This window comes from Nothobranchius furzeri, chromosome 2 (genome assembly GCF_043380555.1).
Source record: "Nothobranchius furzeri strain GRZ-AD chromosome 2, NfurGRZ-RIMD1, whole genome shotgun sequence".
NCBI lineage: Eukaryota > Metazoa > Chordata > Actinopteri > Cyprinodontiformes > Nothobranchiidae > Nothobranchius > Nothobranchius furzeri.
Window position 1 is genome coordinate 18094012 of NC_091742.1, and position 14357 is coordinate 18108368.

The window sequence follows — 14357 nt, forward strand, 5'->3', positions numbered from 1 at the left end:
GATGAACGATCTCTGCAGGGACTCGGCTCTCATCATTCACTTTGAAAACCCGTTCAAAAGATTCGATTCATTCGTGAACGTCACATCACTAGTCAGTAGCCAGTAATCAAATTACTATTTCCAGGTAACTGTGGCAACACTGCCTACACCTATCTTCTGCATTAGCTTCTTCTAGAAAACGATGAAAATCTAGGATCAGAAAATCCTGACAGATCAACGTCACACTGTCGCTTAACTTTCATGGACTCACCCATCTTGACTCACTATGGGGAAGGCTGTTGTTGTTTTAGCAGAGAATTTCGCGGCTAGTTTAAGCTGACTGTTAGCATTAGCAACTCCACCACACAGTGGAACTCTTCCAGGCATTTGTTATTTTTGGAGATTAAACATTAATGTTGCACAGCAGACAGAGTCAGTGGTAGAGTAATTGCTGTTAGCCAATTTGAACAGAAATGTCCAAAATCAGGATAAGACTCCAAATACTGTTACCTGAAGCTATTTTCTCCTCTAGCTAAATTCTCTGTCCTCAAACAGGCACACCAGACCTTCTTTTTCTCCATAAAAAGACATACAAGGGATTTATTTCAACTACAGACCACTATGTATTAAAATTATGAGTAAACGTTACCTTTAAAATGGAAAGTGCACAGCTTATATTTACAAATGGGAGGCATATCTGCAGCATGCTCATCAGGAAAACAAGCTTCCTTCAACACTCTTCATTCCACATGACAGCTACTTGGCTATCATTAGCTGTAATTTAGGGTTAGGGTTAGTTTCGTTATTGGAGGAAGGACAAGCTGGACAAAAGGGTCAAAGTTCCTATCAATATATGGATGGGAGAACGTTGTTTTAGATAAAGTAAATCATAAAAAAAAACATTTTCTAATGTCTAGCTTGTTCTTTCAAGAAACCTCCCATATAAGTGGGACTGGAACTACAGAACACATCTGACCTCCTGCCTCAACCACATCTGTGTCTCAGAATTCATGCATGTTCAACAGACACATCTAAAACTTTCCTAATTAGATTTTTCTGGGTGATATGATTTGTTGCGCATGTCTAATTTGTATTTATGATTCAGATTACTTAGTTGAATTAAACATCCCAAGTTTTTGTGCCAAAAAACTTTCTATTTTGATTAACTTGCTCATTTTTTCCATCCCTCTCCACCCCAGTGTCTGTCCATTTGAAGGTGTTACCCTTGAGTTCTATATTGTTATGGGATCACAGCCATAAACAATATATTGTTACTACCGCAAATACTGGAGCTTTCTGTGCGAATGAACAAACAGTGTAATGACAGGTGCCAAATGATGGAGAACCATATCTGACTTGAGTAAACAGGTGAATCTTAAACAGCAACATAAAACAACATGACAGGTCTCCAACCGGGAGAGATTGTCCACCCTGAAGTGTAGAAGTGAGAATAAATAGTGATTTAGATTCTACTGCTTTCCTCTAACACTATACAGACCATCAGACCAAAGTTTGAGTTTTGTTGTTTCTTGAGAAGGAACATGTTTAATGTTTCCTTTAATTTAAACTCAGTGATACATAAGCACTGGTAAAGATGTTCCTCCAATAAGCTGTTTCTGTCACAATCTCTCTGTTTGTCTTCCTGCTGTTTTAAGATGCCATTCAAAGAGAAATTACTTAAAAGAGGACCCACTTTCTGTATATCTTATAAACATCATTTCACTTCTCAAATATCCCTGTGTTCATCTGCTATATGATGCATTTAACTGAAATTTCTGATCCAAACAGCTAATGGTTTTTAAAGGAAAATCATGAATTCTATAACATGTGGTCAAACATTTTCACAGGACTAGATGTCTAGGCCTGTGAGAGGCAGGGCCAGGGAGAACCGTCTTTACCGACTGTATTTCCCGCTGTACACTCCACCTCCCTCTACTCTCCCTCTCGTTCACACCTGGGCTAATATCATTTAGAATTTATCCATAAGCCCTATCAAATTGTGTTGCCATCCTGTACGTAATAAAATAGATATGGTAAATGGCCTGTATTTGTATCAGGCCTTCTTAGGGTTCTACAAATCTCCCAAGGCAACACGATCAGTCATTCATACGCTGGTGGAAATGAGCTATGATGTAGCCACCACTGCCCTGGGGTGCGCCGACAGGGGCGAGGCCTGCCAAATACTGGTCCCTCTGACCACCACCAGCAGGCAAGACGGGTTAAGTATCTTGCCCAAGGAACAGCAGTATTTTCTGGTAAGAGCCAGGATCAAACCAGTACCAATACAAACTTCTGATTACTGGACAACCCACTACATGTCCCAGATAGGCCACAATTACATTGTTACCAGTAGAAATAAATGTTATTAGTATTTCCAATTGCTTACTACTGAACATTTTATTGAAACAATTAAGTTCTATTGATCATAGTTTAACCCTCCCACTGTCCTTATGGGTGACCCTGCAAGGAAAGTTGACCATTGAGCAGGATTGAAGGTTTATCCCTTGAGGTCCACGTGGCAGGGGTGAGGAGTGAGCACCACCTCACCCCTGCCATGTGGACCTCAAGGGATAAACCATCAACCCTGCTCAATGGTCAACTTTCCTCGCGGGGTCACCCATGAAGACAGTGGAAGGGTTAACTGTGGAAATATTTAGATATGTTATTTTGACTAAGATGATTGTCCCGTGTTTTTGTAGTGTCTTTTTGCTGTGGGCTTTTCTCTGTTTTTGTTTTCCGTTCACTCCACCTGCAGAGTGAAATATGTCGCATGCACAACATGTTCCGCCGTGTTTTCCTTACTCGCATCAACCTGGAAAGGCAAGTGCTAATCTCCACTCTGTTTACGATCTCCATGGCAACCCGCAGAGTTCCGTGGCACTGACATCGGTTGAGGGTCTGCTGGCGCTGCTGCAGCTGGAGCAAATTATGAACTGATTACCTTCTTTGTTGAGACGAGTTTAAAACCATGTTGGACTGATCGTTCGGGGAGCTTTTGGGGCTGGGGCACAGCATTGGCTTCCTGTGCTTGGTGAGGGGGGGGGGGGGGGGGGGCAGGTCGGCGGTAGGGGATAAGGAGAAGGCTGATATGCTGGTTGCACATTTCCAGAGGATCCACAGTTCGGCGAATGTCTCGGAAGCTGACCTTGTTCTTAGAAAAGGGTTGCTGAGTGGTTTTGCTGGTGATTTGTGGGGGGATGGGGAAGGCTCGAAGAACTTGAACCTCTTCTTCTCTATGGATGAGCTGAGGGGTGCGGTGCATTTTGGACACAATTCTAGTCCAGGGATGGATGGTCTGGGCTATCCGCTGTTTCAACATGCGGGTTAACTCTTCCTCGAAGAGGTCTTGTCCTTGATTAATGTAGTTTGGGGGTCTGGACTGTTTTCCGCTGAATGGCGACATTCCATGATTGTGCCTTTCCTTAAGCCGGGGAAGCCCCCTGGAGCCCTGGATTCTTATAGGCCTATTGCTCTGACTTCTGTGATTTGTAAAGTTATGGAACATATGGTCTCCACACGGTTGGTGTTTTTCTTGGAAAAATTAGGCTTTTTTTCCCTGAGTCAAAGCAGGTTTCGAAGAGGGCGATCCACGATGGACGCCGTTGCCCTGCTAGATTTAGATGTTCGGAGGGCTGTGACAAACATGGAGGCGATGTTGGCAGCGTTTTTAGATATTGTGAAGGTGTATACTATGTTGTGGGTGGATGGGCTCCTGGTGTCCTCCTTTACGATGCTGGGGTGCGTGGGAGGGCATTGCGCTGGATAGGAGGCTTTTTAAGGGGTAGAACGATCCAGGTGAGGGTGGGTTCCACAAGGCAGTGTCTTTAGCCCGTCCTCTTTAATGTCTCGGTTAATGGGATGTTCATCTTCCTGGGTGGTGGATTCAGTAGGTCTGTTTGCCAATGATGGCACATTCTGGAAGCTTGGTCGGAACCTTCATTTTGTTTTTCACAAGGTTCAGGAGGGGTTGGATGGTGTGGTGAGATGGGTCTTTTGGTTGTCCTCGTCCAAGACCAAATTTATGGTATTTGGTTTTAAGAGGAATGTACCTTGTGAGGGTTTGTTGTTAGGTGGCCAAATGCTGAAGTGGGTGTTATCCTACAGGCATTTGGGCCTGTGATTGAATGACAAGCACACGTGGAGAAGCATGTGCACTGTTTGGTAGCCAGATGTGATCGTGTGCTGAATGTCTTGCGTTGTCTGGCTGGTACTAATTGGGTGGCATCCATGGACACCTTGCTGCAGGTACATCATGGCATGATTAGATTGTCCTTGGACTAGGGTGTGTTGTGGATGGATCGGCGGTGCCTACTACCCTGAAGCTGCTTGATGTGCTGCAGGCAGCTACCTTGCGGGTGTGTAGTGGGGAGTTTTGGTCTACCCCTGTGGCTGCCCTCCTCGTTGAGATGGGTGAGATGCCACTGGAGTTCCGTCGCACTAAACTGAGGCTACGCTGTCTGTTGAAGGTCAAGGGTATGGGTAAGGATAGTCTGTCATCTGAGTTTTGGTCGGTCACTGGGAATTAGAAAAAGGGGGGCAAATGGCTGGGGGTGGCTTTCCTGATCGGCTGAGGAAATAAGCAGTGGGGTAGGGCTTCCTCGAATGGTCTGTTCGCTCCCATTTGGTTTGGCATGAGGTTTCGTCTTGGCTACTGCTGGTCCCTGCAGTGGACTTTTCTTTTATGAATCAAGGACGAGGTGGCAGGGAGGCTGGGGCTTTTATGGATTTTACGGGGGTAGCGTTGGGTTCATCCTTGCACCTCTATACTGATGGCTTCAAGGACCCTGAGAGTCGTAGAGTGGCGGTAGGGTTGGGAGTCCCTCTTTTGGGGTTTAGTTTAGGTTGTTGCATAACAGACTGTTGCTCTGTATTTGCGGCGGATTTGGTTGTGATTTTGTGGGCCTTGCAGTGGGTGGTGGAACATTGGCCGTCAAGGTATGCAGTTTGCTCTGATTCTGCTGCTGTTCTTGAGGCACTGGTGGGGGCATATTCCAGGTCTCGGCCTGACTTGCTGGTAGGGATTAGGATGATGCTGCATGAGGTGGTTGCTTTGGGGTGTGAGATTTGTTTTGTGTGGGTTCCTGCCCATGTGTGCGTGGAGGGTAATGAGAGGGCTGATACTATGGCTAATGGGGTGCTGTTGAGGTGTGAGATGGATGTGGAGGTGGGGTTGTGAGCGTGTGAATGTAGCTCGGCAGTATTTATATGGGGTATTTAGTCTACGGACCTTGTTTGAGTGTGGAGGATGGACAGTGTGGGGGCGTGCTGCTAGCTTTTTTAAGTTGGGTTGGTGTATATATGAGGGTGTGATCATCCTTTGGAGTGAACTGCTGGTTGCTGTGGCAGCAACATGCAAAGTAGGCATCTATCCTGCCTAACGAAAGAAGAAGGAGGTTCGGGGAGCTATCAACTCCATGATAGTCTCTTCTTTAAAGCCTTGAGCTTTTCCAGATCGTAGAGACACTTTTGAGACTATTTACCTAGTAACTCCTTCTAGTAAGGTAGTGAAGGTTTTCTCACCTGTTTTGTACCACTGAAGGTTGAGTCTCTTTTGTTAATTGCCCCAGGGGGGTATCCCCCTTTCTGGTGCCCTGTTCAAGCTTTTGAGCTTGCTGTTGGTGTCTCCCTTGTTAAAATAATGACAGAGGTCAGTAATTTTCATCATAGGTACACTTCAACTGTGAGAGAAAGAAATGTAAAAAAAAAAACATGAATTCACATGGCAGGATTTTTAAAGAATTTATTTGTAAATCAGGGTGGAAAATAAGTATTTGGTCAATAACAAAAATTCAACTCAATACTTTGTAACATTACCTTTGTTGGCAATAACAGAGGTCAAACGATTACTATAGGTCTTTACCAGGTTTGCACACACAGTAGCTGGTATTTTGGCCCATTCCTCCATGCAGATCTTCTCGAGAGCGGTGATGTTTTGGGGCTGTTGCCGAGCAACACGGACTTTCAACTCCCTCCACAGATTTTCTATGGGGTTGAGGTCTGGAGACTGGCTAGGCCACTCTAGGACTTTCAAATGCTTCTTACGGAGCCACTCCTGTGTTGCCCGGGTGGTGTGTTTGGGATCATTGTTGTGTTGGAAGACCCAGCCACTTTTCATCTTCAAAGCTCTCACTGATGGAAGGAGGTTTTGGCTCAGAATCTCACGATACATGGCCCCATTCATTCTGTCCTTAACACGGATCAGTTGTCCTGTCCCCTTAGCAGAAAAACAGCCCCAAAGCATGATGTTCCCACCCCCATTCTTCACAGTAGGTATGGTGTTCTTGGGATGCAACTCAGTATTCTTCTTCCTCCAAACACGACGAGTTGAGTTTATACCAAAAAGTTCTACTTTGAATTCATCTGACCACATGACATTCTCCCAATCCTCTGCTGTATCATCCGTGTGCTCTCTGGCAAACTTCAGACAGGCCAAGACATGCACTGGCTTCAGCAGTGAAACACGTCTGGCACTGCAAGATTTGATTCCCTGCCGTTGTAGTGTGTTACTGATGGTGACCTTTGTTACTGTGGTCCCAGCTCTCTGCAGATCATTCACCAGGTCCCCCCGTGTGGTTCTGGGATTCTTGCTCACCGTTCTCATGATCATTTTGACCCTACAGGATTAGATCTTGCGTGGAGCCCCAGATCGAGGGAGATTATCAGTGGTCTTGTATGTCTTCCATTTTCGGATAATTGCTCCGACAGTTGATTTTTTCACACCAAGCTGCTTGCCTATTGTAGATTCACTCTTCCCAGTCTGGTGCAGGTCTACAATTCTTTTCCTGGTGTCCTTAGAAAGCTCTTTGGTCTTGGCCATAGTGGAGTTTGGAGTCTGACTGTTTGAGGCTGTGGACAGGTGTCTTTTATACAGATGAGTTCAAACAGGTGCCATTAATACAGGTACAGAGTGGAGGACAGAAAAGCTTCTTAAAGAAGACGTTACAGGTCTGTGAGAGCCAGAGATTTTCCTTGTTTGAAGTGACCAAATACTTATTTTCCACCCTGATTTACAAATAAATTCTTTAAAAATCCTGCCATGTGAATTCATGGATTTTTTTTCACATTCTGTCTCTCACAGTTGAAGTGTACCTATGATTAAAATTATCGACCTCTGTCATCATTTTAAGTGGGAGAACTTGCACAATCGGTGGCTGACTAAATGCTTTTTTGCCCCACTGTATATCTAGCATTTTTTCAGCCTCTTTATTTAGCGTCACTGTTGGGGTAGAATATGTGGTTTCTATCCTAAGAATGGTAATTTGGTGTACCCTAGTAGTGATATGTGGTTAATTCATCTAACATCTAAAAGATGACATAAATGCACCTCACCAAAGAAAAAAATTCACCAGCCACCACTGCAACACAACAGTCATTCACATATTCACACACTTGTGGCGATAACCAACATCATAGCCACAGCGGTCCTGGGACACACTGACAGAGGCAAAGCTGCTGTACACAGGCACCACTGATCCCTCCAACCACACCAGCAGGCCAGCAGTGCCTTCCTCAAGGACACAATAACTATGAAGGATGAACCTGCAGCCCTCTGGTTATGGGGGCACTAAACTCCTCTGCCACTGTTGCCCCATACATTCACCCTAGCAAGTGGACCAGCTTTTAACATTACTGTTGATCTAAGATTTTTACATTTATTAAGCAGTAAATACATAAAAATGTAGCTATCAGTTATTATTATAATATTGAGCTCAGTGCTGTTAATTCTTTGAATGAGTAACTAGTAACTATAACTGATTACTTTTTAAGGTTACATACCCAATACTACTAATTTTGATAAGACTGGCTGTAGGTCTATAATTCCTGAAACCATGGAAATTGATGGATGTTTTTCCCCATTTAGTGTGTAGCTTTTGATACTGTGGACCACAACATCCCTCTGGACAGACTCACAAACCGGGTGGGACTATCAGGCACAGTGCTTGGCTGGTTCCAATCATATCTCAAAGACTGGGGCTATGTTGTCTCTATTAGGGACTACCAATCAAGGTGGATCATCATGACATGCGGGGTCCCCCAAGGCTCAATTCTAGGACCTCTTCTCTTTAATCTCTACATGCTCCCCCTGGGTCAGGTCATACTTAATAACAACATCGCCTATCATAGCTATGCTGATGACACCCAGATCTACCTAGCCTTATCACCTAGTGACTGTCGTCCACTAGACTCACTCTGCCAGTGCCTAGAGCAAGTAAACAATTGGATGCAGTCAAACTTCTTTCAACTTAACAAAGACAAGACTGAAGTTATTGTCTTTAGCTAAGCCATAACATCCATTCAATCTCTCTTGTTGCCAGAATCCAGGGGAATAAAGACAAAGACCCAGGTTAGAAATCTTGGTGTTATCATTTGACTCCAACCTGAGCTTCTCTGGACATCTCGTCTCGTCTCTCGTCTTCCTCCGCTTATCCGGGTCCGGGTCGCGGGGGCAGCATCCCAACTAGGGAGCTCCAGGCCGTCCTCTCCCCGGCCTTGTCCACCAGCTCCTCCGGCAGGACCCCAAGGCGTTCCCGGACCAGATTGGAGATGTAACCTCTCCAACGTGTCCTGGGTCGACCCGGGGGCCTTCTGCCGGCAGGACATGCCCGAAACACCTCCCCGGGGAGGCGTCCAGGAGGCATCCTGACCAGATGCCCAAACCACCTCAACTGGCTCCTTTCGATCCGGAGGAGCAGCGGTTCTACTCCGAGTCCCTCCCGAATGTCTGAGCTCCTCACCCTATCTCTAAGGCTGAGCCCGGCCACCCTACGGAGGAAACTCATTTCGGCCGCTTGTATCCGCAATCTCGTTCTTTCGGTCATTACCCAAAGCTCATGACCATAGGTGAGGATTGGGACGTAGATCGACCGGTAAATCGAGAGCCTGGCTTTCTGGCTCAGCTCCCTCTTCCCCACGACAGATCGGCTCAGCGTCCGCATCACTGCAGACGCCGAACCATTCCGCTTGTCGATCTCCCGATCCCTCCTACCCTCACTCGTGAACAAGACCCCGAGATACTTAAACTCCTCCACTTGAGGTAGGACCTCTCTCCTGACCTAGAGTTGGCAAGCCAACCTTTTCCGGTCGAGAACCATAGTCTCAGATTTGGAGGTGCTGATCCTCATCCCAGCCGCTTCACATTCGGCCGCGAACCTACCCAGCAAGAGCTGAAGGTCAGAGCTGGATGAAGCTAGGAGGACCACATCATCCGCAAAAAGCAGAGACGAGATTCTCCTGCCACCAAACTCGACACACTCCACACCACGGCTGCGTCTAGAAATTCTGTCCATAAAAGTGATGAACAGAACCGGTGACAAAGGGCAGCCCTGGCGGAGTCCAACCCTCACTGGGAACAGGTCCGACTTACTACCGGCTATTTGGACCAAACTCACGCTCCTCTGGTAAAGGGACTGAATGGCCCTTAACAGAGAGCCACCCACCCCATACTCCTGGAGCGTCCCCCACAGGGTGCCCCTGGGGACACGGTCATAAGCCTTCTCCAAATCCACAAAGCACATGTGGATTGGTTGGGCAAACTCCCATGCCCCCTCCATCACCCTTGCAAGGGTATAGAGCTGGTCCACAGTTCCACGGCCAGGACGAAAACCACATTGCTCCTCCTCTATCTGAGATTCAACTATCGATCGGACCCTCCTCTCCAGTACCTTGGAGTAGACCTTTCCAGGGAGACTGAGGAGTGTGATCCCCCTATAGTTGGAACACACCCTCAGGTCACCCTTCTTAAAGATGGGGATACGTCTCTGGACATATTAAGGCTATAACTAAATCAGTGTTTTATCACCTTCATCAATTATCAAGAGTCAGAGGTCTCATGTCCAGACCAGACTTAGACAAAATCATTCATGTTTTTATTTCTAGTCGGCTGGACTATTGCAATGGTCTCCTAACTGGTCTTCCCAAAAAAGCTGTGAAGCAATTGCAGCTTGTTCAGAATGTTGCTGCTAGAGTCTTAAGAAGAAGGGAGCACATTACTCCTGTTCTTAGATCCCCACACTGGTTACCAGTAAACTACAGAATAGATTTCAAAGTGCTCCTACTAGTTTATGACTACATATCTGATCTCATTTTTATATTTTTATGGATGTGTGTACGTTTTGTGAGTGTGTGTGTAACTGGGCGCTAATTCTCATGTCAAATGGCAAATCAAATGTACCTTCGGGTACTAATAAAGTTACCTTGACCTTGACCTTGATTCCTGTATATACACCCAATAGGGCTCTGAGATCCCTGAGAAACAATCAGTTGGTAGAACCTCGGGTCAGAACAAAACATGGTAGAGATGCATTTAGTTACTATGCTGCTCACATTTGGAATCAGCTTCCCCATGACCTCATATCTGCCCCAGCTCTAGTGTTGTTTAAAATAAAACTAAAAACCCTAATGTACTCATCAGCCTTTAAATGAGTTGTTTATTATCATGTGTCATCTCCACTGTAATCTGCGCTATAACTTTGTCTTCTCCTTTAGCTCTAAAATGTAATTTTGTGTGTATTTTAATTTGTGTTTTTATGTTGTTTTCATATCATGCCCTGATAATTGTAAAGCACATTGAATTACCTCTGTGTTTGAAATATGCTCTATACATCAAGCTGCCTTGCCTTGCCTTTATAGAAGCAGGAGACCACATGGCAGCACCATAGGATGCAAAAGGAAAGTTTAGCATCAAATGTCCCCTTTAATATCCAATTTTATATAAATATCCACTCACCTTTTGTTTGTGTTTATTTTTCCAGGCCCGGTGGTGCTCCCTGCAGTAGGTGCACAGCAGACTTTCAAAATAAAAGTTTTTCTTTCTTCCAATCCTGACCCGTCTTGTTTATGTTGCTGACCCTCCACTCCTGGTGAGCCTTGCTCAGGGTCCGTAACATGGAGTGATAGTCTTTAGATTCTCTGCAGCAGTGACCTTTCCTTGTGGATGTATTCAGACTGTCTTTTCCATATGATCAAGACCAAACAAGAGGAATATTGTTTAGTAGGTCTGAGCTCTTCTGATGTAATTGGTTTTGTTTATTAGCAAAGTAAACTTTACAGAGAAATATTGCAAACATTAATATAAATTCTAATTTTCAATCATGACATCTACAGTCAGCTTGGGAAGGCTTATGAAATTTGTGAAGTGAATTTTTACACAAAGTCAACCTGATATCGTTTATAATCCAGATTTTCTTTATTTTTAGCCGCCAGACCTCTTCATCACCATTCTGAATTATAATAACAAAAGGCAAATGATTTATTCCAGCTCCTTTTGTCAGGCTCTCTTTTCTCTCCTCTTGTCTCCAGAAGAAAGAATGGCCGATATCAACATCTGTCTCACCGTGGAGACGGCAGATAAATCCTTCACAAATGTACAGAGGAGGAGAATATAGTAGGTAAAGATATGCAACATAGACAGATTAAAGCATGAAAAGACTAAATCCAATGGGTGGAGGAAATAGAATAGATAGTAAATGACCAAAGGGGTTAGCACAGGTTTAGCTAACACTTTAAAGGGCCAGCATGGCCTTAATCATCACACACAATGCTTGGAAACCTTTGTTTAAGATCATAAAATCAGACTAGAACTGAGTTATGATCAGTAATAACTATGACATAAGTGATCATCAAAATGCTCAAGGTTTTATACTGTCAAATAAGCTGCTCATTTAATTAATGTTACATATTGTTATGAATTTAGTCAAAGTCTTTAAAATTTAATTTAAAAGTAATCAATATTTTTATGCATCTCGGTCTGATTAATTAGAATTAATTTGGTCAAATTGTTATTTTTGATAGTAGATTTTTGAGTGAACAAAATAAAGCCACACCCACCATGACTGCAAAACATTTTAAAAGGCTTTTGTCAGTGTTGGTGGTGAATTTACACTGAACAAAAATATAAACGCAACACTTGAGTTTTTGCTCCCATTTTTCATGAGCTGAACTCAAACGTCTGAAAATGTGTCGACATAGACAAAAGACCCATGCACCCAGGGTGCTGTGTGCTTCCTAAAGTCCACAACAACCTTCACCGTTCTCCGTCTTTAGCACCAGGTTGTTGTGGCTGCACCAGGATGTCAGACGTTCCACTTCCATTCTGTAGGCAGACTCATCCCTGTCAGAGATTAATCCGATGACGGTGGTGTCATCTGCAAACTTGATAAGCTTGACAGACTCGTGGTTGGAGGTGCAGTCGTCAGAGAAGAGCAGAGGGAGAGATCACAACCCTGAGGGGAACCAGTGCTGATGGTTCGCAGGTCAGAGATACTCTTCCCCATCCTGACTTGTTGCTTTCTGTCAGTCAGGAAGTCAGAAATCCACCGGCAGATTCGGTCAGGCACGGTCATCTGGGACAGTTCGTCTTGGAGGAGGTCTGGGAGGATTTTGTTGAAGGCAGAGCTGAAGTCCACTTACAGTAGTCTGGCGTAGGTATCTGGGTAGTCTAGATGCTGCAGGATAAAGTGTAGAGCCATGTTCATGGCATCATCTACAGACCTGTTGGCTCTGCATGGGTCAAAGAGGGGGGCTGTGAGGGTCTTGAAGTGGGGTGGGGGGGTGGGGGGGGGGGGGTGCTCAAATGACTTCCTGACCATAGATGTCAGAGCCACAGGTCTGCAGTCATTGAGTCCAGTGATCCTTGGCTTCTTGGGGACAGGAACTATGGTGGAGATCTTGAAGCAGGCAGGCACATGAGAGGCCTCCCGTGAGGAGTTGAAAATGCCCGTTAACACTGGGGGCCGCTCTCCAGCGCTGCTTTAGAGTGGCAGAAGATACACCATCAGGGCCCGGGGCTTTTGTGCATTTAGAGTCTTGAAATACTGTATGGTTTTTGTGTTGTTTTTCACAAGAGAAGGGTTTGTTTTGAGCTGCTGACATCATCGTCTGCTTCCATCCAGCAGCTCCTCTGCTGAGCAAGAATAAAACCCTGAAAATGTCCCCGATTGGCACTCAGGATAATCCTACACGACGGTTTGTTTAATTCAATCAAGTGACTGAATATCAATCATGTAAGGAGATGATGAATCAGTGACAGACATTCAAGTAGCACAGCGGACTCCATTGGGAAGCAGGTGAAAGCTCAGAGAGGTTCCTCACCAAGTCAGAAACCTTCTGACAGCAGAAATTTAAATAAATCCTGACTTTAAGAACTCCCACCGAGGCATTCCAGCCACTTATGTCTTTGCTGTGTTTTACTAGAAACAGATTTGATTTTGAGGTGATCACCTCAACGTCACCCCAGCATCATGATTTTGGGCAAGTGTAACACATAATGGAGTTACATTAGCTCAATTTAGAGATGAAAGGAAAGATCAGTACACTGAATTATTACAATATCTCATGATATGATACTGAATCAACATTGAAAAGGAGTGTATTGATTTTTTTTATTTCCAAACATTTACTTCGATTTCTTTTGAGTTGTGCAATTCTAACTTTGTGTTTGCAGTTAACATGGTGAAGTGATTAGCAAAGCATACCGCCATTTGTATCAATTTCTTGTGTGTCCACATTGATTTATTAATTGATCAAATGATTTATCTCACAATACAAGTCATCTTTAAGCAGCTTACATGTAAACATTCCAGTTGAACCCTCGTTTTCAATTTTCCAATTAGTTAAAAGTTTCCCACGTGAGGAAACCCAGCAGCTTGCATCGAGTCACTGACTCGGTTTATTTGGGAGGCGTGGCTATTTTAACGTGGCAGACTAAATATTCACGCCATAATCTATCTTCTAAACTCGGTGAGAGATGTTAGACATCTTGCGCAGTCCATCTCAGCAACAAAGGGAGATAAACGAGACTTAGAAACAGTAAAATATTAACACCTAGGGACAATTTTGAGTCACCAGTTGACCTAATGTAGCATCATGGAAGGTCCTATAATTTGTGGCAAAGGTCACATCCACCCAGCTGGGTCAAGCTGGGTCAAACAGTACTTTTAAATCCACAGATTAACCCAAGGAGCCACGATGTCTGCAAGAACATATCGCCATATCTGCTGCTGTTCCATCCCAGGAAGAGGACACTTCAAGTCGCATGATAATAATTAGATAATAATTAATAAAACTAATAGATTTTATTACTGTTTAACATAATCTCATAAATTATCACTTGGTTCAGTATAAAGGTATTTTAATTACATGAAATGGACTATTATGCTTTGGGTATAATTAATAATAATAATAATAATAATAATAATAATAATAATAATAATAATAATAATAATAATAATAATAATAATAATGATAGTAAAAGATGTGTTCAGCATATCAGAAGGTCAGTTCACCTTATCCAGCTAACACAGGGTCCAGATAAACATAACTTCACACATGTTTTTGATGCATGATCAAAGCTTTCTTCTTGAGAGAGTGGGAGTGTCCTG